The following is a 27049-nucleotide window of genomic DNA, read 5'->3' on the forward strand; positions in this document are numbered from 1 at the left end:
TAATGTGCAGAAAAAGGAAAGTAGATGATCTTCTTATACTACACAAAGAATAAATTCATAATGGATTGAACACTTAAATGTTAGACTTGAAACCATAAAAATCCTAGAAGAAAATATAGGCAGTAAAATCTCAGACATTGCTCATAGCAATATTTTATCTGATAAATCTCCTCAGACAAGGGAAACTACAGAAAAAATAAACAAATAGGACTACATCAAATTACACAATTTTTGCACAGCAAAAGGAAACATCAACAAAATTAAAAAAACATGGAATAGAAAAACATATTCACCAATATAGCTGATAAGGGGTTAACATCTAACATGTATAAAGAACTTATAAAACTCAATGCCAAAAACAAAACAAGACAAAACAAAAAAACAAATCAATTACAAAATGGGCAAAGGACCTGAATGGGCAAAAGACAGTTCTCCAAAGAGGACATATAGGTGGCCCATAGACATATGAAAAGATGCTCAAAGTCACAAATCATCAGAGAAATGCAAATTAAAACCACAATGAGATATCACTTCACACTTATCAGATGGCTATTATCAATAAATCAACAAACAACAAGTGCTGATGAGGATGTAGAGAAAGGGGAACCCTTTTTCTCTTTTGGTGGGAATGCAGTGGTGCAGCCACTGAGGAAAGCAGTATAAAGATACCTCAAAAAATTAAAAATAGAACTGTCTTATGACCCACTGATTCCACTTCTGAGACTTTATCCAAAGAAATCCAAAACACTAATTTGAATGAATGTTAGCATCCCTATGTTCACAGCAGCATTGTTTACAATCACCAAGATTTGGAAGCAGCCCAAATGTCCATCAGTAGATGAGTGGATAAAACAACTACGGGACATTTACACAATGGATTACTACCTGGCTATAAAAAAGAAGAAAATTTTACCCTTTGTGACAGAATGGATGGACCTAGAGAGCATCATGTTAAGTGAAACAAACCAACTAATGAAAGAAAAATACCATATGAATTCACTCATATGTGGAATCTAATGAACAGACCGAACTAACAAGCAAAATAGAGACAGACTCAGAAAGCAGGCTGACAGCTCTGGAGCAGGGAGTCAGTTACGTGGAGGAGGGATTGAGCAAAAAGGAACAAGGATTCATGGACATGGGCAACTGTGTGGTGATTATGGGGGCAGGAGGGTATAAGGTAATGAAAAAAAACAATAAAAATAAGTAAAAAGACACTTTTGGTTCTCATATTCATTGATTACCTATTGCTTTGATTTCTATGTGGAGCATTTTAAATTGGGAACATATTGCCTAAATCAGCAGATTTTCCATAAAAAATTTTCTTTGCTCTTGTTAGTAATGATTCTTCTTCATGTATTTTATTCAAAAGACTTCTCTTATTGAGAAAACTTATTTACAAATTTGACACTGAACTGGGGGAAAAGGGGCTTCTGTATGAAAGGGCTTGATCATCATTATTTTATAAGATGCTTCTCAGATTTTCTGTTCTATTCCCCATGACATTTAAAGCCAAATTAATAAAAACCTAACTTATAAGAGTTTTATGACGCTAAAAAAAAAAAGAGTAAGGATCGATACCTTTGAAATCAGTGTGTGGTTAATTTTGGTAAACAAGATATGTATAGCTTGTCCAGGGCAGACAGAGCATCGAAGTCTTTTTGTTTACCCTGGAGAAGTGTAAATAGTAAAGGCAGGCCATAGGCCACGGGCCACAGGTCACATGCCTGAGTGATCTTTGGAGCCAAGTTAGCTTTGGCCATGAGCTTGGAAGAAAATGTTCTTCTTTTGAAATATTGGCTGTTTTTCCTCTTTCATGCTTTATTTTTTTCCTTCTACTTCTAACTGAATTGGAACTTTTACTATAGTTTCCTTCAACCTTACAATTTCTTCAAAACATTTGACTACTAACATCTCAAATAACAGTGAGATTCTTAACAGTTAACTTCCTACTGGCTTTCACAAAGGTGATTTCTCCAAAGTTACTGGAATTGCTTCACTTTCAGCAGAAATCTCTCTTTTCAGTTGTATTTACATAACATAAAAATTTGCTCCCTTATGCAGAAATGTTTTCAAATGGACTAGTTTTTATTTCTGTTCCTAAAATACTTATTTTAAAAATTTATCATTTTAACAAAGTATGCCAGTGTATCTGCTTCTCCTGGGAATGTTGGAAAGGATATATGAAAATGATGCACTGTCATTTCAATCCTACTTTATATACCAAAGGTTTGTAAAACACAATGACTGGGTGGAAGTCCGAAACCGAGAAAACCAAATATTGCACAGTCTTTGTGTTGTAGCTCTATAGTGCCTTGAAGCTATATATGATTAAACATAGCAAATTCTGGAATAAAAAGCAAATTATTTTCTACATATTTTAATATAATGGTTCAGTTTCTACTATTTCTCTGAACTCCTTCCCTATGTTTCTTTCCTCGTAGTACCTTTGCCATGCATAGCTTTTTCTCCTTCTGTGTCTCGAAGGAAATGCCTGGTTTGGTACTTCACTGGTGAATGTGAAATTTCTTCTCTGTGTATTTCCCTTGACCACATATCTTCTCTTCTTCTCTCCCCAACTCAGTAATCCCAACAAGGAGCAGCTGACAGAAACATGAAAGGAGTTATTCGATGCTTTGATAAAGCCCACCTTCACACACAGCCAAGGCAGTTCGTTCCCAGTGCTCTGCAGTTTGTTTACACATACACCACAGCAAGACAAAAAGAAAAGGCAAAACAAACAACATAGGAAGTCTTTTTTGAGGGACTAGAAGCATTTATTTTTAAGTACTTGCTTTATTGTCCATGAAAGTAATAAATTGATGCCAGTTGTTTTTGGAGTTTTTCCAAACCATAAAAATCTAAATATTATTACCAGTTGTAGAAGTGCTGTCATTTGTACAACACTGAGACTTGAAATTGATATTGAGGTAATTTTCTTTTAAGAAGTAAAATAGTACAGGGGTTAAATTCATGGACACAGGAGCCAAATTGCCTGGGTTTGAGTCAAATTTTTCTATGCCACTTTCTAGCTGTGTAAACTTGAACCAGTTATTTACTACTCTGTGTATATTTTCTCAGTAAAAAAGAGTATAATAATAATATGCACTTCATGGTTAGTTAATGTATAGCACTTAGAAAAATTCCTGGAGTGTGGTAAGTTTGTGTGTTCAATGTCATTCACATCTAAATTATTATTTTTAAAATTAGGGTTTTCCTAGAATGTTTTGCATCCTATGTACAGAATGAATAGAATGGTTTACATTGTAGGTAACTCTTCATTCTTTCTCATGTAATAAGAATGACATTAAAAATTAAACTGTCTGCTCTGAAAATCTATTTAATAATTCCTATACCATTTATTTTTCCTGTTTTGATACACTGCACCATAGTTGGAAGTATTTGTATACTCTTATCACATATATGTTTTGCTGGCAAAATCTTTTAAAAAGTCAGGATATGATAATTATTTAATCTATTTAAGGAGGGAGAATATTTTTACCTGCAAGATCTAGAAGTGTAAAAAACAAAACCAAAAATAGAGAGAGAGGGAAATTTGGAAAGGGATGCAGACAGGTGTTAAAGAAAACATAGCTGAAAATTTCTCCATCAGTGGTTCCTTTTTGTTCATTCAACTATTATTTTTAAAACACTATTTATGAAATGGTTTATAAGCATTTCTTCCTGTTCTCAAGGTGTGTGTTGTTTAATAACCACTCATGTGATAACTGCAACTGTGGCAGGGGACACACTCTATCAGAATAGGTCTCACTAAAGATAGATTAAAGATAGAATTCTTGGTTTAGTCCAGAGGAGTTCTTTAGATCTGGACTTAATAAAATCTACATAAGGAGTTGTTAGTCATAAAACCCAAGTTCCACAATGAGATTGATATGTGATATGAACTTTAATACTGCCACCATAATAGCTAATGCTTTAATGTGTGCTACATACTTAATCATTATTGTGTGCTAACAACAATTCTATAAGTGTATTTATTTTGCCAGTATTTAAATTGAAATTTAGAAAGGAGAAGGAACTTGTCTGGGATCAAGTGGCCAGGCAGCAGCCTCAAAGAGGTCTACCCGACCACCATCCCTGAAGCACATCCCCACCAGGCCTCTCTCTCTGTCACACTTGGCCCTTTTCTTCATTTGTTTTTTGCCCTGTCCTTTATTTGAACTTCTTGTTTATTTATTCATTTGCTTATTTACATTTGTCTCCATGACACTATCCTATACACTATAAAAGAGCAATACAGTGTTTGCTGCCAGTAGGATAGATTTTGTTAAATGAATAAACATTAAACAATACTTCACATAATTCTTAAAGTAATCATATTATAATCATTATTTTAGTATTATCTTCTTTCTACAAATAGGGAAACAGAAACAGGTGAGTGAAAACAGAAAACCGAAAGATGTAATATGAACTTGAAATTCAAAGCTGGATTTATTTTTCCCCAAAGTCCATTTACTTTCTTATATCCACATTAATAGTGTCTCCACAGGAACCCCTTGAAACTAAACTGGTAAAATCCAATACTAGAAAATAAGGAGGATAAACGAAAAGCTTAAGAATCAATGAAAACATAGAAAGAACAGAAAGGAACAGACTCTTTAAAGAAACATCATTTCTCTTTGGCTGTCAGATCAGTTTTGTTCCTTTGGACTTCTCAGAACCAGTGATGAACACTGTCTTGTGATTCATGCCTCTCATTTCAGAACCGATTATATTAAGGGATAATTTGAGGTATAGGAAGACCAACAGATCAGGAGATGGTTCCTATCGAAAAGATAGCTGTTAATTCCCCCTTACAGTGATATTTTTGCTTTGAATAAGTCTTCAGTAAGAGGGTACGAACATGTGGAAGTAAAAGATGTAACTATGATAGCACAAATGATGGATCCAGGTAAATGAAATTGTACCCTTGTAAAGGTTTTACATGCATAAAATATGAAATATAAAGGGTGAAGCACCAGGAGTGAGTGGTACAATATTAATTCTAATGTGACTGTGATAAGGATAGATACTAAAATTCCTAGAGCGCCCATTAACAAAATAATAATAAAGAGGTAAAACTTAAAAGCTAAAACTGGAATGTTGAAAAATACTCAATTGACCCAAAATAAGGCAGAGAGGGAGCAGCAGAAAAGCAAACATCCAAAGTGACAAATGGCAAGATGGCTGACTTCAACCTGACCATAAACATATATTCAACGTCAATTGACTAAGCATTCCAATTAGAAAGAAGAAATTGTGAGACTGGATAAAAAGGTAAACTCTTCTACCATGTAGAAAACATAAATTTTATTTCATTTTATGTTTATATTTTTAAATTTTATTAGATTTATTGGGATGACATTGGTTAATAAAATTAAAGAGAAAAAGAAAGGAGAGTTGATTACACCATTTCCTAGAGAAAGACGCAGGTCATTCCAGTGGGGGCTACATGGGGAAGTACTGGGGTTGGTTACAAGGCTGAACAAGAGGGAGGAATTTTGGGCAAGAATCTTTATTGTGGTTTCTATGGGAAGAATGAGCAAGGCAGGGTAAGCAGGCTTAGGCTTGGCTAGTTTGAATAATTCGTACAGGGTCTGTCCCTATTGTCTAGTACCTAGCCCTGATGATTACGAAAGACCCAGAGTGTGAGAATCCAATAAAGCAGGTGGTTTAGGTGTAAGCTCAGGATTGGTTTGTATTTGAAAAACACACTTATGGTCAAGTTATTTACTATTTCTAAGGATGGCCTAACCCTCGGAGACACAGTCTTTCTAGGGTCAACAAAGCCCCACAGAGCAAAGGATCAGAATACAGAAAGTTAAAAGATATGGTTAATACATTCCCCAGCTGTGCTTTTGAGGTACTGATTATAGGAAAACCGCTAAAACCACATTATTTTAGCCACTTGGGTTGCAACCAGTTCCTTGAAATAAATGACAGATTTATAAATGCTCCTTATGCATTTCATGTAATTTGCATTATACAGAATAAAGACAAATGTGTGATACATTTTCTGTTCCCTTTCTGCAAACTTACTTTAACTTTTTAACCTTTATTTTCTAGGAAAAGGAAAAATATCACTTAATGTAATAGAGTGTGTTCTCAACTGGGGGCAATTGGTTCCCCAAGGGGGCATTTGGCAATGTCTGGGCACATTTCTGGTCTTCGCATCTGGCGGGGATGCTAGTGGCATCTAGTGGATAGAGACCAAAGGTGCTTCTAGACATCTTACAATGTACAGAATAACCCCTGCAACAAATAATTATCTGGTTCAAAATGTCAGTAGTGCTGAGGTTGAGAATTCACCTATTTTCTCACCCCCTTATTAATTTTGCACATGCAGAGACTTATTATGACATTAGAGAATAAAGATGAACTTGAGAAATGAGTCTGGATTCAGATTTTTCCCTTACTGTTTTTGCCCTTCCTGTTCCTTACCTGAATTTGAGGATAGAACTCAACTCTATATAATTTCAATTCCTGTATTTAGGACTCAGATTACTATTTTTCAAGTCTGTGTTGTAATTGCTAAATTACATTAAAAAGAGCCCTTTAATTTGTTTATATACTGGTTGAGAAAGAGTGAGAAAAAGTGGATAGAAGAGAACATTTCATGGAAATACTTACCTATCCTACATTCAATGAATAAATCTTTGCTGTGGGAGAACTTAGTTGGATAAACTTACAGTGTTGAAAAGTGTGGATGTTATTTATTTTATCTGAAACTTTCTTTTCAGTAATATTCAGACTGAATGAAAATGTAATACTATTAGTATGGTTCTCCAGTCTTTCTTTTTTCCCCCCATCCCAGCCATCCCCACCTCCCTCCCCTGATTCCACACCCCCTTAGTTTTTGTCCATGTGTCCTTTATAGTTGTTCTTGAAAACCCTTCCCCCTTTTCCCCATGATCTCCTCCTACCTTTCCTCTGGTTACTGTCAGATTGTTCTTAATTTCAATGTCTCTGGTTATATTTTGCTTGCTTGTTTGTTTTGTTCATTAGGTTCCACTTAAAGGTGAGATCATATGGTATTTGTCTTTCACCTCCTGGCTTATTTTACTTAGCATAATGCTCTCCAGTTCCATCCATGCTGTCACAAAGGGTAGGAGCACCTTCTTCTTTCTGCTATGTAGTATTCCATTGTGTAAATGTACCACAGTTTTTTGATCCATTAATTTACTGATGGGCACTTAGAGGGCTTCCAATACTTGGCTATTGTAAATTGCTGCTATGAACCTTGGGGTGCATAGGTTCTTTTGAGTTGGTGTTTCAGGACTCTTAGAATGTAATCCTAGCAGTGGAATTGCTGGGTCAAAAGGCAGTTCCATCTTTAGTTTTCTGAGGAAATTCCATACTGTTTTCCACAGTGGCTGCACCAGTCTACAATCCCACCAATGGTGCACTTGGGTTCCCTTCTCTACACAACCTCTCCAACACTTGTGGTTTGTTGCTTCATTTATGATGGCCATTCTCACAGATCTCCAGTCTCTTTCTATATGACATTCAAATAGAGCTTAAAAAGTGAAACACAGAGATCACTGAGAACAAGAACAGAAATCATGTCAATTGAGGGAAAGAGGGACTATTAAAAATGAGACAATGTAGAATTTGGAAACTCCAGCAAAACAAAATGTCAACCAGATAAGTCTACATTTTCCAGATGATACCTGTGAGTTTAGGGATGATAGTGCCCAGAAGGCTGTGACACTGGCTGAAAGTTTTTCCACCCAGTACATTGAGGAACTTTTGTTTCTTCCAGGCCTGGATCTCTAAATTTACAAAGCAAGTCAAAGAGAAAATTATATATGTGTGTTTGTATGTGTGGGTATAATTTTATAGCGTGATTTATTTTTAAAAGCTGTATAAACTTGGATAAATAACTTGAACACTTCAGTTCTCACATTTATAAAATGATATAGATCTACACATAGTGAATATTTTTATAACTGGATTACATGGGTACATATGTGAATATGTTCCACATGTAAATTCATGGTGATAAAAATATCAAGGATCATATTTATTCAAAAGAGTGATTTTTACACTTGGAGGACTTTTTCAGACACAGATTGCTGGGCTCCTCCCCCAGAGTTTCTGATCAATTAAGTCTGGAGCAGGGCCTGGGAATCTGAATTTCTATTAAACTGTTGCTGAAACTACTGGTGGAGGACCTCCCTTTGAAAACTACTGATCTATAAGTGTGGGGACTTTCCATTGATATTATTTACTCTTGACCACAATCCTGATTAATAGTTATTGTTATTCACGTTTTATACAAATAGACACCAAGGCTCAGAGGATTAAATGGTTTACTCAAACTTACCCAAGTAATGTGAGAAGAAAGGACAAAAGTAAACTTTGTTCTGGAACCAGTTTTTTTGTATCCCTTCTGTGATACCTGGTATTATCCTGATCATGCTTTATTTCTGAAGAAGGGGTTTTGGTCTACATGGTATTTCCTCCATTACTTACAGCAGGTGTTATATTTATGTCTGACCTAGGTATTTTCCTTCTTTCTTCATCTGTGAATGAGACACTATGAATTGAATAAGTCTTGCATATATAATAATACAGAATGCTAGTGTCAGAGAGGGTGCAGATGACATTTTTATTACTTACTTTGTACACAGTGGCATTTGGCCTGCTGTCACATGGTCAATGATCATTGCACTCTCTTTATTACTAGCCATGGACTTGAATTTCAGAGGTTGAAGTAAAAGAAATTCAGAAGGCGGAAGCAAATCAACTTTTATTTAATGTTAATTAAATAACTTAAGCTGGACACTTTATTAAGCCCATTATTTCACTTGCTTTCAATAAGGAGGACAAAGAGAAATTGGGAGACTATAGTAGGTTATGGATATACAGGTACAATTAAAGTATTCTTCATGAAGAATGAACTTCTTAATGAACTAAGAAGAATTTTAGAATTCTTAATATGCTAGTATTTCACAATTTGGATTCAAATTTAATAGCAATGGATCCATGGTTTCTGCAATACCACATTGCCAGGCAAAATTATGCCGGTTGACACCTGTTTCTAAGTTTGGGGGCTCTATATTTTTCAAGCCTATAGTTTTAAATATTTAAAATTATATATATGTGTATATACATATACAAAAACATACATACACAAACACTTGTATATACAGGCACTCAGCCTGCTCTTGCTCTGGTGTTTCCATTTTTCCCCCCTTGTGCACTGCTTGAGTCCAACACAAATGGTTGCCTTTCAGCACAGAGTTCTGCTCATTATTTAAGATAGAAATAAAGCTAGAAGGCATTTTCTCATGTTACTTCCAGAACACCTCAAACTGAGCTTTGCCTCTAGGCCTGTTTCTATGGAAAACCCAACCAAAAGCTTCTGGAAAACCTAACCAGGGTCATCAGTGGAAGAAGCTTTCAATTCCATGGTCCATTTACCATCTTTTTCAGTGAATAACAAATTGGTTAGACTATATTGCCACTGCAAAACTATCAAAGCAGTAAATTTTATGGAATAACTCAATCATAATTACCAAGAAAAATCAACATAGCAATAAAGCAATTTTGAAGAGTATTTCTTATTTAGGCCAAATTTTCTATTCTCAGAAAATGGTCATCCTAAACCCATGAAGAGTCAGCATGCAAGGGGCAAAGAGCACACTGTTGATGTATTCCTTAAAAAGCACCTCTCTTTACATGAGGGCTTGGATTTTAGGCTATAAAAGTGCATCCTCAAATTTTATGGGAACAAAAATTTCTCCAGAGCAATGAGGGTATAGATTATGTTCTCACAGAAAGATCTTCCTGGAATATAGATGTACGATTGTTCCTTATATACAAGGTTTCTGCTTGTCTTGTAAAAGGTTATAGTTTGCATATAGACAGTGAAAGCATGAGGTTTCCCAGTTAGGTTGGAACTTTGGTCTCCAAATAATTTAATTTACCCTCTGTTTGGTCTAGTGAGGCAGCAAAGCAAGCAAGTGTGTTGGCCTCTTTTTCTTTCATTATTGGTTGGTCCAAAGTTCATGACTGATTGTTTAAAAAATAATCAGTTGCCTTTTAAATACCTTTACTTATTTTTCCTCTTTATTATTCCAATAACCTTTTATTAGACACTTCCTTTGCAGACAGTTCACACTCATAAAATTTTTGTAATTATCATACCAACTGAAGCTTATAATTGTAGTTTCATTGTCTCCATTCACTTTAAACTAACTTTACATTGTCTTCTTGATGCAATAGTCATTTGTGGTTTTAACTTGGCAGTTCATCATATATTTAAAGTTATTATATCCATGTAAAAATGTCTGCATTTTAATGTTTTACCATGTTCTACTATGGTAGAGACATGGAGGGGAGTTATACCTGTTCTAGCAACACAAAAAATAAAACTAGACTTGAGGCTTCTGTATTTACTTTTCTGGTGCTTTGTAGTTATTACCTGGACTGTGCAAGGGTAAAAGAAAGATCTGTTTTGAGTGCTCTGCTGTTGGGATCTGTACTGTACTGTTTGTGCCAATCTCCAAACCTCCCTGGCATTGAGGCCCCTTGGGTAGAGAAGTAGCAAGAGTAGTGCAGCTTGGTGGTTAAAGCCATGGGTTGTAGAGTCAGACAGACACTGGATGAAATCCATTATTTTTTGGCTCCTTAGTTACATGACCCCTAGATCCTTTGTTGTCTTGTTTTTAAAAATGAAATTATATGTTTTCCTACTCAAAGTATCCTTCTGAATATTACACAAGAAAATATGGATAAAACTTTAGGTAAAATGATTGGCATAACACAAACTCTCAATATACGATAGCCCTCTGTTGTGTACAAGTTACCTGGTTCAGTGGCAGTATAGTTTTAGCGTGTATTATTAACATCTGTTGTGGTCAGAATCACTCTAACGCTACCCCACTTCTGCCTTTGTGTGTTTATTTCTCTAAGCTTCTGAAGTATTTCTTTCATGACTCAATTTGACAAGTAACTAATTTGATGATGTCTAAGGAGAAAGGCAGTTTCTAAGTCTTCCCAGACACTTAAGTCTTCTGCAGATGTGGTCCCTGCTTTGTTTTGAAGGAATGCTATAGGGAAAGCTAGGTTTGACTACTGAGTATATAAGTTTTAGGAGATGGATTAGGTTTATAGTGCATGCATATTTGTATGTAAATGATACAGCTAAGGATTCATCTATGTAGTAATCATTGAGCAGTCTTCCCAATTAGTTTATCTAACTATTCTTTGAGCAGAGGACTGCATTCTTTTCAATTTAGGGAACACTTAGTTTGAAGGCCATGAGGGCATTTCAGAGCACAAAAAGGTTAAAGGAACTTTGCTATTTTCCTTAATTTTAAATTTTTGGACCATGTGTTATGAGGAAGAATGGGTAGACCAGTGATTGAGAAAGTGGAGAGAAGATGTTTTCCTGGTTCTCTAAACCTCTCTGACTCTTAGGGCTCCTCCTTTATAGTCCTGTTCCCCTACTTGCACATTAAACCTGAGGTTTGCAGGGTGTTCTCCTCACAGGAGTCTTCTCCTCACCACACACTGAGTGCTCTCTCTACTCTTGGGATCTTGATTACCACTATATCTCCCTCTCAGACATTTCCCCCAACACTCATGTTCTTAGTTCACTCAGTTGGATGTATTTTTCAATGGGTTATGTGGACTCCCAATTTCAGCGCATGTTGCAGTAAAACTTTTGTGGAACCAACTCTACCAGCTTTTCTCCCTGTCATTGGATTCTCTGTCCTATCACTGTTTGCCTACTACCCAACATAAAAATCTGGGAGTCATCTCTGGGTCCTTCCTTCCTTTCAGCACCTACATCCACTGGGCTCTGACAGTTTTATTTCTTATTTATTTCTTGACTCTATCTCTTTTAATCTGTATCTTATTTCAGTGCTTTATTTATATACTTATTAATTTATTGTCAATTTTTGCAGATCTACTCTCCACACAACCACCAGAGTGATGTATCTTAGATATAAGTCTGATCATTCCCCTCCCAGCCATGGGATGAAGTCCAGACCCTTAAGGTGACACAAAAAGCCTTTCATGACTTGGCACTGACTGCACACTCACTGTCTATACTTGATGGTCCAGCAAAGTGGAGAGGCTAGTGGATCTCTGCATATCTCTGTATACAATAGACTACCTCTATTTCTGCATCTTTTTTTTAAAGTTGTCTCCTTGACATTTCATGCTGTCCCTTATCTTTCTAACTGCTTAGCTCCTACACAGTCTCTAACTATTAGGTGAAGTGGTTATTTCTCCTTGGAAGCCTTTATTGAATTGATTTTCTATTTAGGTTGGATTGCCATTTGTCTTAATTTGGGTTCTCTAGAAGCAGACCCTGAGATGAAGATTCATGTGAAACTGTTAAGGAGCCTTTCCAGGAAACCACCAGGGGAGTGGGAAAGTGGGACCAGTGAGGGAAAGGAATCAGACAGGTAAAGTCCTACCAAGGGTAACTTTGGCTCTATCTCACAGGAAAGCTCTAAAAAGAGCATCATGCCTCAGAGTTGCCTTGATTGGCATGAGGGAGAAGAACAGTTACAGTTCTCCATCTTTCAGCTATTATTTAGGGTTTTCCTCCAGCAGAACATAAACTCTCAGGCCTTTTAAGCTCTTTGTGCAAACAGTCTGATGTGGCTGTCTGTTGAGAGGGAAAGCACACTCCAAGAGAGTGTGCATGCAAGTGGTAAAGGGACAGAAGAGTAAGTGGAGCATGCTCTTCTGTATTCCATTCTGGATGGGTCCCATGATGTCATCACTTCCAAAAAGTGTAATGTTTGGCTTGCTGCAGCAACAGGAACAAAGTTCAGAGGGACTGTGGGACATCCCAGTAAGACTCACTGAAGAGGGCTTGTGCTGAATGATTCTCAGGAGGTATCATGGAAGTGAACATCCGCAGTCAAGGCGGGGGGTGATCAGCAACTGGGTATCTCAGTGATCTTTGTGCAGGAGGCAAGAGAAGTAAAGTAGGGCTGCGGATATCACTGGGGGAAGCAGTAGTCAACACAGAAAGAGGTTTGAGTCATTTCACAGCTACAGTGTGGCCTTGGAGGTGTCATTTTAGAAGTACTGTTTTCTGTGGATCTTGTCTATGTCTAGTTGGACATATTGTTGATATTCTGTTAGAAATATCACAGTTTATTTTATTATTCACTTTTTCACTAATCATCACCTTCATGAATTAATCCATAAATCCTACCACATAAGGAAGACTTAACAAGTAACATATTACTTAATTTTAGGGGTTTATGGATTAAAGTAATTTCCTCTAAAACAGAGTTATAGACTAGCATGTAATACATTATAACCACTTTATTGGGTGCAGATAAAACACCTCAGTTTATATTAGGTGGCTGCCACTGAGAGATTTTGGGCAGAGTTTTGGGATTGACAGTCTATTTAATGTGATGGACTAGTACTACTTAACATGCTACTACTGTGTTTGCTTAGAGCTTGGGAGCAGGTGGACGGAGCAAACCAAATGTTTCTTCTTTTAAGGTAGAGCAGATTTCCAAGATGACTCTTACCTGCTCAGTGGAACTCAGCAGTCAAGGTTCTTGCACAAAACTGATGACACATACAGATTGGGTAATTTTAAGAGAATGTAATAAAGGGGTCATTGAAAAATATAGGGGTAGTATACATGGAGACCACACAGGTGATCTAGGAAAAAGAGCTGGTGGAGACCCCATAACTATTCCTGTGCCTAAAGGAGAGTGAGGGGAGGATAGAGACACCAAAGACTGTAGAAAAGGGCAACCTGACAACAACATGACCATTCAAGGGATTCAGCTAATGGGGGTGATCCTTCTTTGAAGAACTTTTGGGAAAAACATGCCCAGACTTCATTCTCCATCTTACTGGTGTTCCCACTGACCAGCACAGCAGGAAGGCAGAGAGCAAGGGAGCTCTTTGATAAGGTCCATTCAAATCAGCCACCTGAGACCCGGATCAGGGCAGATCACAGTGGATAGTGGATATGAAGGGGTGGATGGAATTTGGCACAGCCCATCAAGAGGCGTTTGAATTTCTCTTCTCTGGAATTGTCATATTCATATCAACATAGAGAAATAGGGACAAATTGACTCAGAGAAAGGTTTGCAGTTGATAGCAATATTCTGGTAAATACTGCTTTTGACCATAAACTATTCTTCTAAAGATTATTAGAATGGCTTTTGCTATATTACAATGTCTCCAATTATAGGTACAACAATGGACTTTGTAAGAAAAGATCAAGAAACAGAAGCTTGGATTGTAGTTATCAATGAATATGACTACAAGTGTACCCATGCCTTCCCACTAGTTATCTCAGGAATATTTGTACTTGAGTCATTTTATAGTCATTTATGAATATGCTTAGGTAATTTTGTATCATGACAAGGAATTTAAGTTTTTTAAATAAACTTTAGCATGTCTTCATAGAATCAAGATCCCTGTTTTTAAAAATAAACACTTCTGCATTATGTATAGAATTTAGAGAATGCAGTTTTGAGTCAAGAGCTATTTGAACATGAAAACATTCAGAGATAAAACACTTAGCAATTTTCTCATGGCTGCTTCATCATCAAAATCTCAGAAGTAGTTGAGAATAGGGGAATGGTGTTTGTTAGGGGCGAGATGAGGAATAACAATGTGAACAGCTTTTTGGGAAAAGACCAGTGGCAGGTAAATAGGATCAAGTAGGACACATCTACTTAAAGCAAAGTTGTCTATACTGATATCTACATCATCTCCTTCTTTATCTATAGAGGAAAGGAAAAGAGCAAATATTGTAAGTACTAAAAATGGTGGTATAATAAATATAAAATGACTCAGGCAAAGGGTTTTCTTGTGAATGAAAGGAATTTAACATCTGAGAACTGGTACAGTCACTGAATTACTATGAAATGAGTAAGATTAAATTAGTGCATATAAAAGTAGCTTTAGGAAGAATACATTGGATTGATCATAGATATGAAATAAAAGTAAAAGAATAAAGGGAAAATTGAGGAGTTCTGGCCAAAATGGAAATGGAGGTGTAGTCAGAAACACTTCACTTCATCACACAACCAAAAGAAGGATAACAACCAATTTAAAAACAAAGAATAACCAGAACTGCCAGAAAATCATTTGCATGGAAGTCCAACAACCAAGGAGTTAAAGAAACTTTCATCCAAACAGGTAGGAGGGGCAGAGATGGGCAACTGGGGTGGAGAGGATGTGTGGCAAGGTATGCTGAGACAAAGAAATATGTCCCAAATGAAAGAACACATCATAACTCCAGAAAAACAACTAAGCAAGGAAGAGAAAGACAACTTATCTGATGCAGAGTTCAAAATACTGATAATCAGGATGTTCACAAAACTGAATGACCTTGGTCACAAAATGAAGGAAGAAATGAAGGCTACACAAAGTGAAATAAAGGAAAATATACAGGGAACCAACAGTGATGGGGAGGAAACTGGGACTCATATCAACAATTTGGAACAAAAGGAACAAATAAACATCCAACTGAAACAGAATGAAGGAATGAGAATTAAAAAAAATGAGGAGAGGCTTAGGAACCTCTGGGACAACTTCAAATGCTCCAACATCCAAATAATAGGGGTGCCAGAAGGAGCAGAGGAAGAGCAAGAAATTTAAAACTTATTTGAACAAATAATGAAGGAGAACTTCCCTAATCTGGTGAAAGAAATAGACTTCCAGGAAGTCCAGAAAGCTCAGAGAGTCCCAAAGAATTTGGACCCAGGGGGAACACACCAAGGCACATCATAATTAAGTTACCCAAGATTAAAGATAAGGAGAGAATCTTAAAAGCAGCAAGAGGAAAGGAGAGAGGGTTACCTACAAATGAGTGCCCATAAGGCTATCATCTGATTTCTCAAAAGAAACCTTATAGGCAAGGAGGGGCTGGAAAGAAGTATTCAAAGTCATGAAAGGCAAGGACCTACATCCAAGATTACTCTATTCAGCAAAGCTATCATTTAGAATCGAAGGGCAGAGAAAGTGCCTCCCAGATAAAGTCAAGTTAAAGGAGTTCATCATCACCAAAACCTTATTATATGAAATATTTAAGGGATTATGTAAGAAAAAGAAGATGATCAAAACTATGAACAGTAAAACGACAACAAACTCACAACTATCAACAACTGAACCTAAAAAATAAAAGCAAAAACTAAGCAGACAACTAGAACAGGAAGAGAATCACAGACATGGAGATCACATGGAGGGTTATAAGTGGGGAAGGATGGGAAAGTATGGGGGAACAGTGCAGGGAATAAGAAGCATACTAGGTAGGCATAAAATAGACAGGGAGAGGTTAAAAATAGCATAGGAAATCGAGAAGTCAAAGAACCTATATGTACAACCCATGGACATGAACTATGGTGTAGGGGGAACTGGAGGGCAGGAGGGTGCAGGGAGGAAGGGGACAAAGGGGACAAAAAAACTGGGACAACTGTAATACATAATCAATAAAATATATTTAAAATAAACTCTAAAAATAATAAAGGGAAGATTTAAATAATTTAGTTAAGAGATGCCAAGAATAAGGAGAAAAAAATAAATGTGACTAATGTGAGAAATGATATGAAAACTGGTAAATAACATTACTAAGGATTAAATGGTCCCGGCCAGGTGGCTCAGTTGGCTGGAGTATCATCCAGTATACCAAACTCTGCGGGCTCTATTCCCAGTCAGGACATATACATAGGTTGTAGGTCCGATCCCTGGTCAGTGTGTGTTTCTCTTTACATCAATATGTTTTTATTTTCCTCTCTCTCTCCCCCATCCTCTCTCTCTAAAATCAATAAACATATCTTTGTGTGAGGATTAGAAAAAAGAATTAAATTGCATACCTGGCTCTTCTTTCTAGAAATATGTAACACATGCAATATATTTTGAAGGCATGACTAAAGAATGGGAAAACTTTCACATACAGTTGCACATCTCAACCCCTGAATGGTTTTATGACCCAGGACAAGTCTCTATATCTGTTTGATGCCAGTTCCCTACCTGTGAAGGACAGAGTTGAGATAGGTAATCTTGAAAGATTTTTCAAATGCTGAATTTACATTATGCTAAATAACCTTGTATCCTATCACAGACACTAACCCTTATTCATTTGTTTAATGAGCTGTAACTCACACATAGTAAGTTTGTACATGCAGAAATCTTACATGTAGAGAGCTCAGTGAATTTTTATGTGCATATATAATCACCACCCAAATCAAGACATAGAGTATTTCTAGCATCCCAGAAGGTTCCCTTGTGCTCTTCCCTAGTTTACATCCTTTGGTCTTAAGGTAGTCATCTAACCTGACATCTATTTCAGTAGGTTAGATTTGCCTGTTTTTGAACTTCATAAACATGGAATCATACAGTATTCAAAATATCATTATTTAACTTAGCTACTAATGTTATTCAAAATAGATAACCTTAACTATAATTGGTATTTATTGCCTCAGTATGGTGCTATGCAACTTTATGTGCTTTCTGTGTTTTATGCAACTAAGGTGATTCATGTAATTTTACTTATTGAGCAAAAAGCTACTTGGGAAGTTTTCTTCCAGGTGGAAATATGCTCCCTTCTCAAATATAGCTGCCCAATTCTCACTCAATTTCAGAATCCAGTTTAAGTCCATTGTCTCTGTGAAGCCTTTTCAAAGCTGTTTACTGAACTCTGTTTAGTTCTTAATCTAGAATATTTAGCATGGACATTAATCGTACAGTGCTTCATATTACTTAACTTTTTCACTTATTTGTAGTGCCTTCTTTCTAAAAAGTTACATGTGGCAATGAGAAGGATTTCATCTGTTATTTTTTTATTCCATAATAATGTAAATAGTACTGATAGAAATATCTGATAGTCCTGACCAGTGTGGCTCAGTTGTTTGGGTGTTGTCCCACAGCAAAAAGTCAGTGGTTCGATTCCCAATCAGGGTCCATGCCTAGGTTATAGGTTCACCCTGGTCAGAGTGCTTGTAAAGGACAACAGATTAATGTTTTTCTCTCACACTGATGTTCTTTTCCTCTCTGTCTCTCTACTTTCCCCTCTCTCTCTAAAAAAAGAAAAGAAAAGAAATAATTGATAGTATGTATGTATGTGTGCTGTTCTCTCTGTTACATAATCTCTCTCTGTGTAAGAATGTGGACTCTGGAGTCAGCAGCCTGAACTTGGATTGAGGCTGCCATTTATAAGCAGTGGGCTCAGGGCATTTACTTTACTTTTTTGAGCTTTGATTTTACCATCTCTGAAATGGAGGTTATGGCAGAATTTACACATGCATATAAAGTGCTCATCACTCTTCATTTGGACTGGGATTTTTAATCTTACTATGCTCCATTGCAAGACCATCCTTTATATATAATTCTATATTTTCACTACCATTGTTCTGGTCTTTGAATTGAGGTAGTGAATTGTTTAAATGCTTGTCCTTCAGAAAGTGACAGCTGTTAAATGAACAGTTAAAGAGATAACCTCCTTCCTCACTTAGGCCCCTCTCTGTGGGTTTTAATCCATGCTACTAGAAAAAATTGCCACTACATCTGATGTAACATTTACTAGGCTTCTAATAGGTGCCAGTGCTGTGTAGGCGTGTATGTATGTATAGTATTAGGTTTTTAGTAGATGATCTAAGTCCTGGGTAACAGTTAATGGAAATGATATATATAAACTATCACTATCTAAATATCTAGAGTAGTTTTTTAAAAAAGATTATTTCTAGAGATACTAAGATGGCGTCGGAGTAGGAAGGAGCAGATTTGGCTTCCCTCTGCTCAGGGGAGAAAATCCTGACTGATCTATGGAGTAGAGAAGCAAGCAACCAACATACTTCAGCATATGTGAAAATAGGGGACCAAGGATTGTGGCGGAACAGAAAAACTGGACCCTAAGAAGAGTGCTGCAACAAAGTAGAGTCCCGGGGACCAGCGTGTGGTCCGGGGGCTGCAGCCCCAGGCCCAGGGCCTGCTGCTGGGTTTGCCACAGAGTCCTTGGGAGAGAGCTGGGACAACTGCTCCCTCCCCAGCCAAACAGGGTCTGAGAAGCACTGGGAGGAATCCAGGTACTAGCAAACACACAAGGGCTGTGAGCACCTTTGGAGGCTGTGGACACTGGAGAGGCTGGGTCGCGTAGCAGGCCCCGACCCCCACAGTCACCTGGTCTGGCAGGAGAGTTTGGGCGGGGGGGGGGGGGGGGGGGGGGGGGTGGGAGAAGCCAGGCCACTGCGGGGAGCAGCAGGCTTGAACAGGAGGAATTTCTCAAGAGGAAGGAGTGAATAGCAGACACTGTTTGGGGAATTCTCCTAACGTGATCAGTCACTCCAGCCTCCCTGCCACCCAGCCGTGGGTGTTTGGGTGTGTGTGCAGGGAGAGCATCCCGGCACCCCAGTCCACAGCAGTAACCCTGGGGAAAGGCCTGATTCCCACACCAAGGGTGCAAGGCTGAGGAGCCAGTGAGAGCTCCAAGCTCCTCTGGCCAAGGAAGAAAAGCCATACCAATCACCCCTCAGCCTGCCACAGCCAGCAAGAGCAGAAAAACCGGTTTGGCCACTTTGAAACCAAGAGACTTTTAAATTTGATTCTATTTCTTTTAACAATTTTTAATTTTTTAATTTTTATTGTTTTTATTCTCTTTTGATTTCTTTTTCCTCTCTTTCCTGATTTCTTGTTTTATTCCTTCCTCCTTCCTTTCCTCCAATTTTATCTCTTCTTCCTTCCTTCTTCTGCCTTTTCTATTTTTACTTTTTTACATTTTTTCTAAATACCTACAAGTGAGACAAAATCCTGGATCTGTGAAAAGACCAAAGTTGAACCCAAAGAAGGGGCATCACAACAGCTGGGACAGTGAGATAAATTTCACTCTGCTATTGCAGAGAACCTGCAAGTTATTGCATATTTGTATTATTATTATTTTTCCAGTATTCCTACATCTTTTTTAAATAGTATTTTTGTATCCCTCTTCTTTTTGTATAGTCTGCTTTGCTAGGCTGGTTATACTGTATGACCTGACAGCTTTCCCCTGATATCTCTTTCCATACTGAATTGCTAATCTACTGTCCTTTAACTCACCTGTGTCCCATTAGCACACTACTCGAGGTTCTGTACTCCCTATTCTTGTTACCTAGATGTCATAGATTCTGTCATATGATTGTTGCCATAATATTATTGTAAATAACTGCTGTTCCATGCAATTGTAATTACTTCACAACACCCCACCCCCCGCCCAGATCTTAGCCTATTTCAAACTTTCCTGAACTCTATTACTGTAGTGGTTAACTCTATTCTCTCACACACTACACCTATTTACTATCCTTTACTCTCACCTTACCTTGGAATCTGACCTCCCACAACCTCCCTGCTTTATAGATCCAACTCACAATCCTTCCTTCCCCAACAAGAGTCTTATCTTCTTTCCATCCTTTCTAAAAATCAGCTACCTGGGTGGAAGATCACAGTTAACACTATACATAGTCAAAGGATCTCCTATCTCTTCCCTACTTGCTACTACTGTAAATATCATAGAATATCTCTGTTGCTGTCTTAAACCATTTTGCCTTCCCCCTCAAAAAAGAATAGGTGGAGGTGGTGAACACCAGGATACCCACTGGAAGAGGAAACCCAACAACAAAGGAACCACTAACAGATAACAACAGAAGAAGGTGAAGGAGTGAGTAGTGACCACATAAACCTCAATCCAGGACCTATCTGGAAATACAACTAAATAGTAGAGACAGTACCCAATACAAACAACTGAACAAAAGTAAGAGATAATTCTTTAAACCAAATACACACAAAAGAACCAGCTTCAACACAACCTGCCCTCACCAGCACAACAAAATACAGGAGGTGGTGGACAGAGTGACCCTCATTTAAACAGCTAGTGGCAAGGAACCACCAAAGAAAGACCCAACAACAATCAAAACCCAAAGGCAAACACAAAGCCAACTTAAATGACAGCCCAAGACCAGTGAGCTTGGGAGATCAAGGAAACTGCACCACTGAAACTCACTGCTATTCTACTAAAGAAGTTCACACCACAAATCCAGGGAGCCAGAACAGATCAATTTAAGAAGCTGAGGCTAACATGAAGAGTCCCACAAACAATGGGAAGACAAAGAAACAATTCCCAAATGAAAGAAAAGGAGAAAGCCTCAGAAAGAATGCTAAATGAAATAGAGGCAATTCAACTATCAGATATTGAGTTCAAAGCAATGAACGTCAGGAAGCTCAATGAGTTCACAATGAGCTACCAGACACTACAGGGAAGCTACAATGAACTCACTGAAAACTACATCAGCATGAAAAAGGAAATAGAAACTCTCAACAAAGGCCAAGAGGAAATGAAGAATATAATTTCTGAACTGAAGAACACAGTAGAAGGAATGAAAAGCAGGATCGATGAAGCAGAAGATCAGATCAGTGAGCTAGAGGACAAAGTAGAAGAAAACACCCAGAAAGAGCAAGAAAAGGAAAAGAGGCTCAGAAAGAATGAAGAGGGATTAAGAGAAATGCAAGACAATATGAACCATAATAATATCCATATAATAGGGATACCAGAAGGAAAAGAAGAAGAGCAAGAAATAGAAAACCTATTTGAAAAAGTAATGATGGAAAACGTCCCTAATTTGATGAGACAAAAAGTCACACAAATCCAGGAAACACAGAGAGTCCCAATCAAGAGGAACACAATGAGACCGACCTCAAGACACATCATAATTAAAATGGCAAAATTTCAAGACAAAGAGAGATCTTAAAGCCAGCAAGGGAGAAACAGGAAGTAACATACAAGGGAGCCCCAATAAGGCTAACAGCTGACTTCTCAATGGAAACACTTCAAGCCAGAAGAGAATGGCAAGAGATATTCCAAGTAATGAGAACCAGAGGTCTGCAACCAAGGCTACTTTACCCAGCAAGGCTCTCAATCAAGATAGAAGGCCAAATAAGAAGCTTCCCAGACAAAAGAAGTCTAAAAGAATACACCTCCACCAAACCAGCTCTGCAAGAGATGCTAAAGGGGCTGCTTTAAGGAAAAGAAGGAAAAGAGAGAGAGAGGAGAACACGTACATAAAAGGCAATGAATAAGTACCTATCAATAATAACCTTAAATGTAAATGAATTAAATGCTCCAATAAAAAGACATAGAATAGCTGATTGCATAAGAAAACATGACCCACACATATGTTGCTTACAGGAGACCCACCTCAGGATAAAAGACCTGCACAGGCTGAAAGTGAAGGTCTGGAAACAAATTTGCCAAGCAAATGGACAGGAAAAAGAAGCCATGGTAGCAATACTCATATCTGACAAAATAGACTTCCAAAAAGTATCATAAAGAGAGACCTAGAAGGTCATTTCATGATACTCAAGGGAAGAATCCACAGAGAAGACATAAATATTGTAAATATATATGCACCCAACATAGGAGCACCCAAATACATAAAGAAAATCTTAGAGGACTTCAAGAAAGATATTGACAGCAACACAATTATAGTGGGGGATTTTAACACCCCACTATCAAAAATGGACAGATCTTCCAAACAAAATATCAACAAAGATATTGTGGCATTGAACAATACCCTAGATGAAATGGGCTTTACTGATATATAAGAATCCTCCATCCCAAAGAAGCTAAACACACATTCTTTTCAAATGTACATGGAACATTTCAAAGATTGACCACATAATAGGACACAAAACAAGCCTCAACAATTTCAAGAAAATTGAAATCATACCAAGCATTTTCTTGGATCACAAGGGACTGAAGCTAGAAACCAACCCCAAGGAAAAAAACCCCAAACACTCAAAATCATGGAGATTAAATAGCATGCTATTAAATAATGAATGGGTCAAGAATGAAATTAGGGAAGAAATCAAAAGGTTTCTGGAAACAAATGAAAACGAACTCACAACAACCCAAAACGTATGGGACACAGCCAAGGCAGTCCTGAGAGGGAAGTGCATAGTGATACAGGCCCACCTAAAAAAGTTAGAAACATTCCAAACAAACAATGTAACCCCATGTCTGCAAGAACTCGAGGAACAACAACAAAGACAGCCCAGAGCAAGCAGAAGGGAGGAAATAACCAAGATCAGAGCAGAATTAAATGGCATAGAGACTAAAAGCACAATTCTAAGGATCAATGAATCCAAGAGCTGGTTCTTTGAAAAGATAAACAAAATTGACAAGCCTTTAAGCAGACTCATCAAGAAAAAAAGAGAGAAAACCCAAATAAACACAATCAAAAATGAAAGAGAGATTACAACAGATACCACAGAAATACAAAGGATTGTAAGAAATTACTACAAAGAACTGTATGCCAAGAAATTTGAAAACCTAGGTGAAATGGACAACTTTCTAAAAAAATATAATCTTCCAAAACTCAATGGAAAAGAAGCATGAAGAAACCAATAACAGCAAAAGAAATTGAAGCAGTAATCAAAAAACTCCCAACACACAAACGCCCTGGACCAGATGGTTTCACAGGAGAATTCTACAAAGCATTTAAGGAAGAGCTAACCCCTATCCTTCACAGACTATTCCAAAAAATCCACAAAGATGGAAGACTCCCAAACTCTTTTTTTGAGGCCAACATCATCCTAATTCCAAAACCAGATAAAGACACAACAAAGAAAGAAAACTTCAGGCCAATATCTCTGATGAACATTGACGCTAAAATCCTCAACAAAATACTGGCAAACTGCATCCAACAATACATTAAAAAGATCACACACCATGACCGAGTGGGATTCATTCCAGGGATGCAAGGTTGGTTCAATATTTCCAAATCAGTAAATGTAATACATCACATAAACAAAAGCAAAGACAAAAACCACATGATCATATCAATAGATGCAGAAAAAGCATTTGATAAGGTACAGCACCCATTCATGATAAAAACACTCTGCAAAGTGGGAAGAGAGGGAGCATTCCTCAACATAATAAAGACCATATATGAGAGACCTACAGCCAACATCATACTCAATGGGCAAAAATTTAAATCTTTTCCATTAAGATCAGGAACAAGCCAAGGCTGTATAGTACTGGAAGTTTTAGCCACAGCAATCAGACAAGAAAAAGAAATAAAAGGCATCCAAATTGGAAAGGAGGAAAGAAAACTGTCACTGTTTGCAGATAAGATGATAGTGTATATAGAAAATCCTATAGACTCCTCCAAAAAACTGCTTGACCTAATAAATTAATTTGGCCAAACAGTGGGATACAAAGTCAATATCCAGAAATCAAAGGCATTTCCGTACACCAACAATGAAACAGCGGAAGCAGAAATCAAGGAAAAAATCCCATTTGAAATAGCAAAAAGAAAAATAAAATACCTAGGGATAAACCTAACCAAAGAGGTAAAAGACCTGTATTTAGAAAACTGAGGAAAGAAATCAAGGAAGACACAAACAAATGGAAACATATACAGTGTTCATGGATTGGAAGAATTAATATCATCAAAATGTCCATACTACCCAAAGCAATTTACACATTCAATGCAATACCTATTAAAGTACCTTTGGCTTATTTCACAGACATAGAACAAACACTTCAAAAATTTATATGGAATCCTAAATGACCCCGAATAGCTGCTGCAATTTTGAGAAAGAAAAGTAGGAGGGATCACAATACCTGACACTGAACTATACTACAAGGCCACTGTAATCAAAACAGCCTACTGCTGACATAAAAACAGGCACATGGACCAATGGAACAGAACAGAGAGCCCAGAAATAAACCCAAGTCTCTATGGTCAATTAATATTTGACAAAGGAAGCAGCAACATAAAATGGAATAAAAATAGCCTCTTCAACAAATGGTGTTGGGTGAACTGGACAGCTACGTGCAAAAAAATGAAACTCGAGCACCAACTTACACCTTCTACAAAAATAAATTCAAGGTGGATAAAAGACTTAAATATAAACTGTGACACCATTAAATTCCTAGAGGAGAATGTAGGTAGGAAATCTCAGATATTTCACGCAGAAACATTTTTACTGACATATCTCCTAGAGCAAGGGACATAAAGGAAAGAATAAACAAATGGGACCTCATCAAAATAAAAAGCTTCTGCTTGGCTAAAGAAAACAGTATCAAAATTAAAAGAGAACCAACTGTATGGGAAAACATATTTGCCAATGATACCTCAGACAAGGGTTTAATCTCCAAAATATATAAAGAAGTTACACGAACTCCACTCTAAGAAGACAAGTAACCCAATTAAAAAATGAGCAAAGGACTTGAACAGACACTTCTCCAAGGAGGACATACAGAAGATCCAACAACACATGAAACGATGTTCAATATTGCTATCTATCAAAGATATGCAAATTATAACTACAATGAGATACCACTTCACACCAGTCAGAATGGCCATCGTAAACAAAGCAACAAACAAGTGTTGGAGAGGTTGTGGAGAAAAGGGGACCCTAGTGCACTGTTGGTGGGACTGCAGACTGGTACAACAACTATGGAAAGCAGTATGGAACTTCCTCAGAAAACTGAAAATGGATCTGCCTTTTGACCCGGCAATTCCACTGCTGGGACTATATCCTAAGAACACTAAAACATCAATACAAAAGAACCTTTGCACTCCGATGTTCATAGCAGCACAATTTACAATAGCTAGGTGCTGGAAGCAACCTAGGTGCCCATCAGTAAATGAATGGATCAAAAAACTATGGTACATTTACAGAATGGAATTTTATGCAGCAGAAAGAAAGAAGGAGCTCCTACCCTTTGCAGCAGGATGGATGGAGCTGGAAAGCATTATGCTAAGTGAATCAAGCCAGGCAGTGAAAGATAAATACCATATGATCTCACCTTTAACAGAAACCTAAACAACAAAACAAAGAAACAAGCAAAATATAACCAAAGACACTGAAATAGGGGACAGGCTGATAGTGACCAGAGGGGAGAGAAGAGGGAATTTCAGGGGAGAATGGGAAGGGTTTACAGGAACAAATTTAAAGGACACATGGACAAAAGCTAGGGGGAGGGCGGTAATGAGAGGGAAGTGGGGAGGGTTGGGTGGGTGGGCTGGAATGGGAGTAAAAGGGAGAAAACTATACTTGAACAATGATTAAAATAAAATTTAAAAAAAAGATTCTTTCTTTTTCAGTAAAGTGTTTGAAAGTAATAAAATTAAACATAAAATATTTTTTAAAAAGTCAAACTATGTCTTTTTTCCAAGTGACTTTTAGCCACTTTTAAACTCATGGAAATGAGATATTTATTTGTTTTTAAAACTTCAGTAATGAATATATAATTTGGCTGAAAAATTCCTAGAGTAAAATTAGGACAACATAATAAAAATTAATGAAAAGTTATTCTTTTGAGGATTATAACAGAAGTTAATGATATTCTTGTTTACATATATTCTGAAAGTACCGACAATTTTAAATTAATCCTTGATATGTATAGGCCAGAGGCAGGGAAGTTCACACTGCCACCACACTGACAGGCACACAGACCTGTGCTGTGAATCTTTTTCTGAATCTGTGCTTTGCTCAGGTCAGCATATCACTAAAAAGTCAACCAAAGAAAACAACAACAACAAACTTTTCATAGACTCCCAGATGAATGCGGCTTTCCTACCATATTAGAACTAATTGAATTCTGACATAATACCCTGTTCCCCTCTTTTGTTCCAATTCTTGGGTATTTATATGGCAATTTTGGTCATATTTTGGTAATGATGTAGATTTATGGAGGATCATAACAGATAATTCACACAAAATCTTTTTTTTTCTCATTTCTGGAATCCTCTTGGTGTGACTTCCAAAACTCAGCCACTAATAGAACATAAATATAGAGTGGCTATGGTTCTATTTCTAGAGAAAATTTTAGTAACTATAGTACCAAAGACCTGAGGTGGTTGGATTTTGGTACTTCAAAATCTGCAAAACATACTCATTTGCCACTTTTTAGGGTCACATTTGTTCTGTGTTTATCTTGGTGCTTTGTAATAACATGGCTGGCCTTTGGCAATGCTATTTGTATATACATCCTATATTTTTTTTCTTTAAGTTTTTTTTTGTATTTATTTTCAGAAAGATTCATTTGGCTTTAAAGAACATT

This window comes from Phyllostomus discolor, chromosome 4 (genome assembly GCF_004126475.2).
Source record: "Phyllostomus discolor isolate MPI-MPIP mPhyDis1 chromosome 4, mPhyDis1.pri.v3, whole genome shotgun sequence".
In the NCBI taxonomy this organism is placed as follows: domain Eukaryota; kingdom Metazoa; phylum Chordata; class Mammalia; order Chiroptera; family Phyllostomidae; genus Phyllostomus; species Phyllostomus discolor.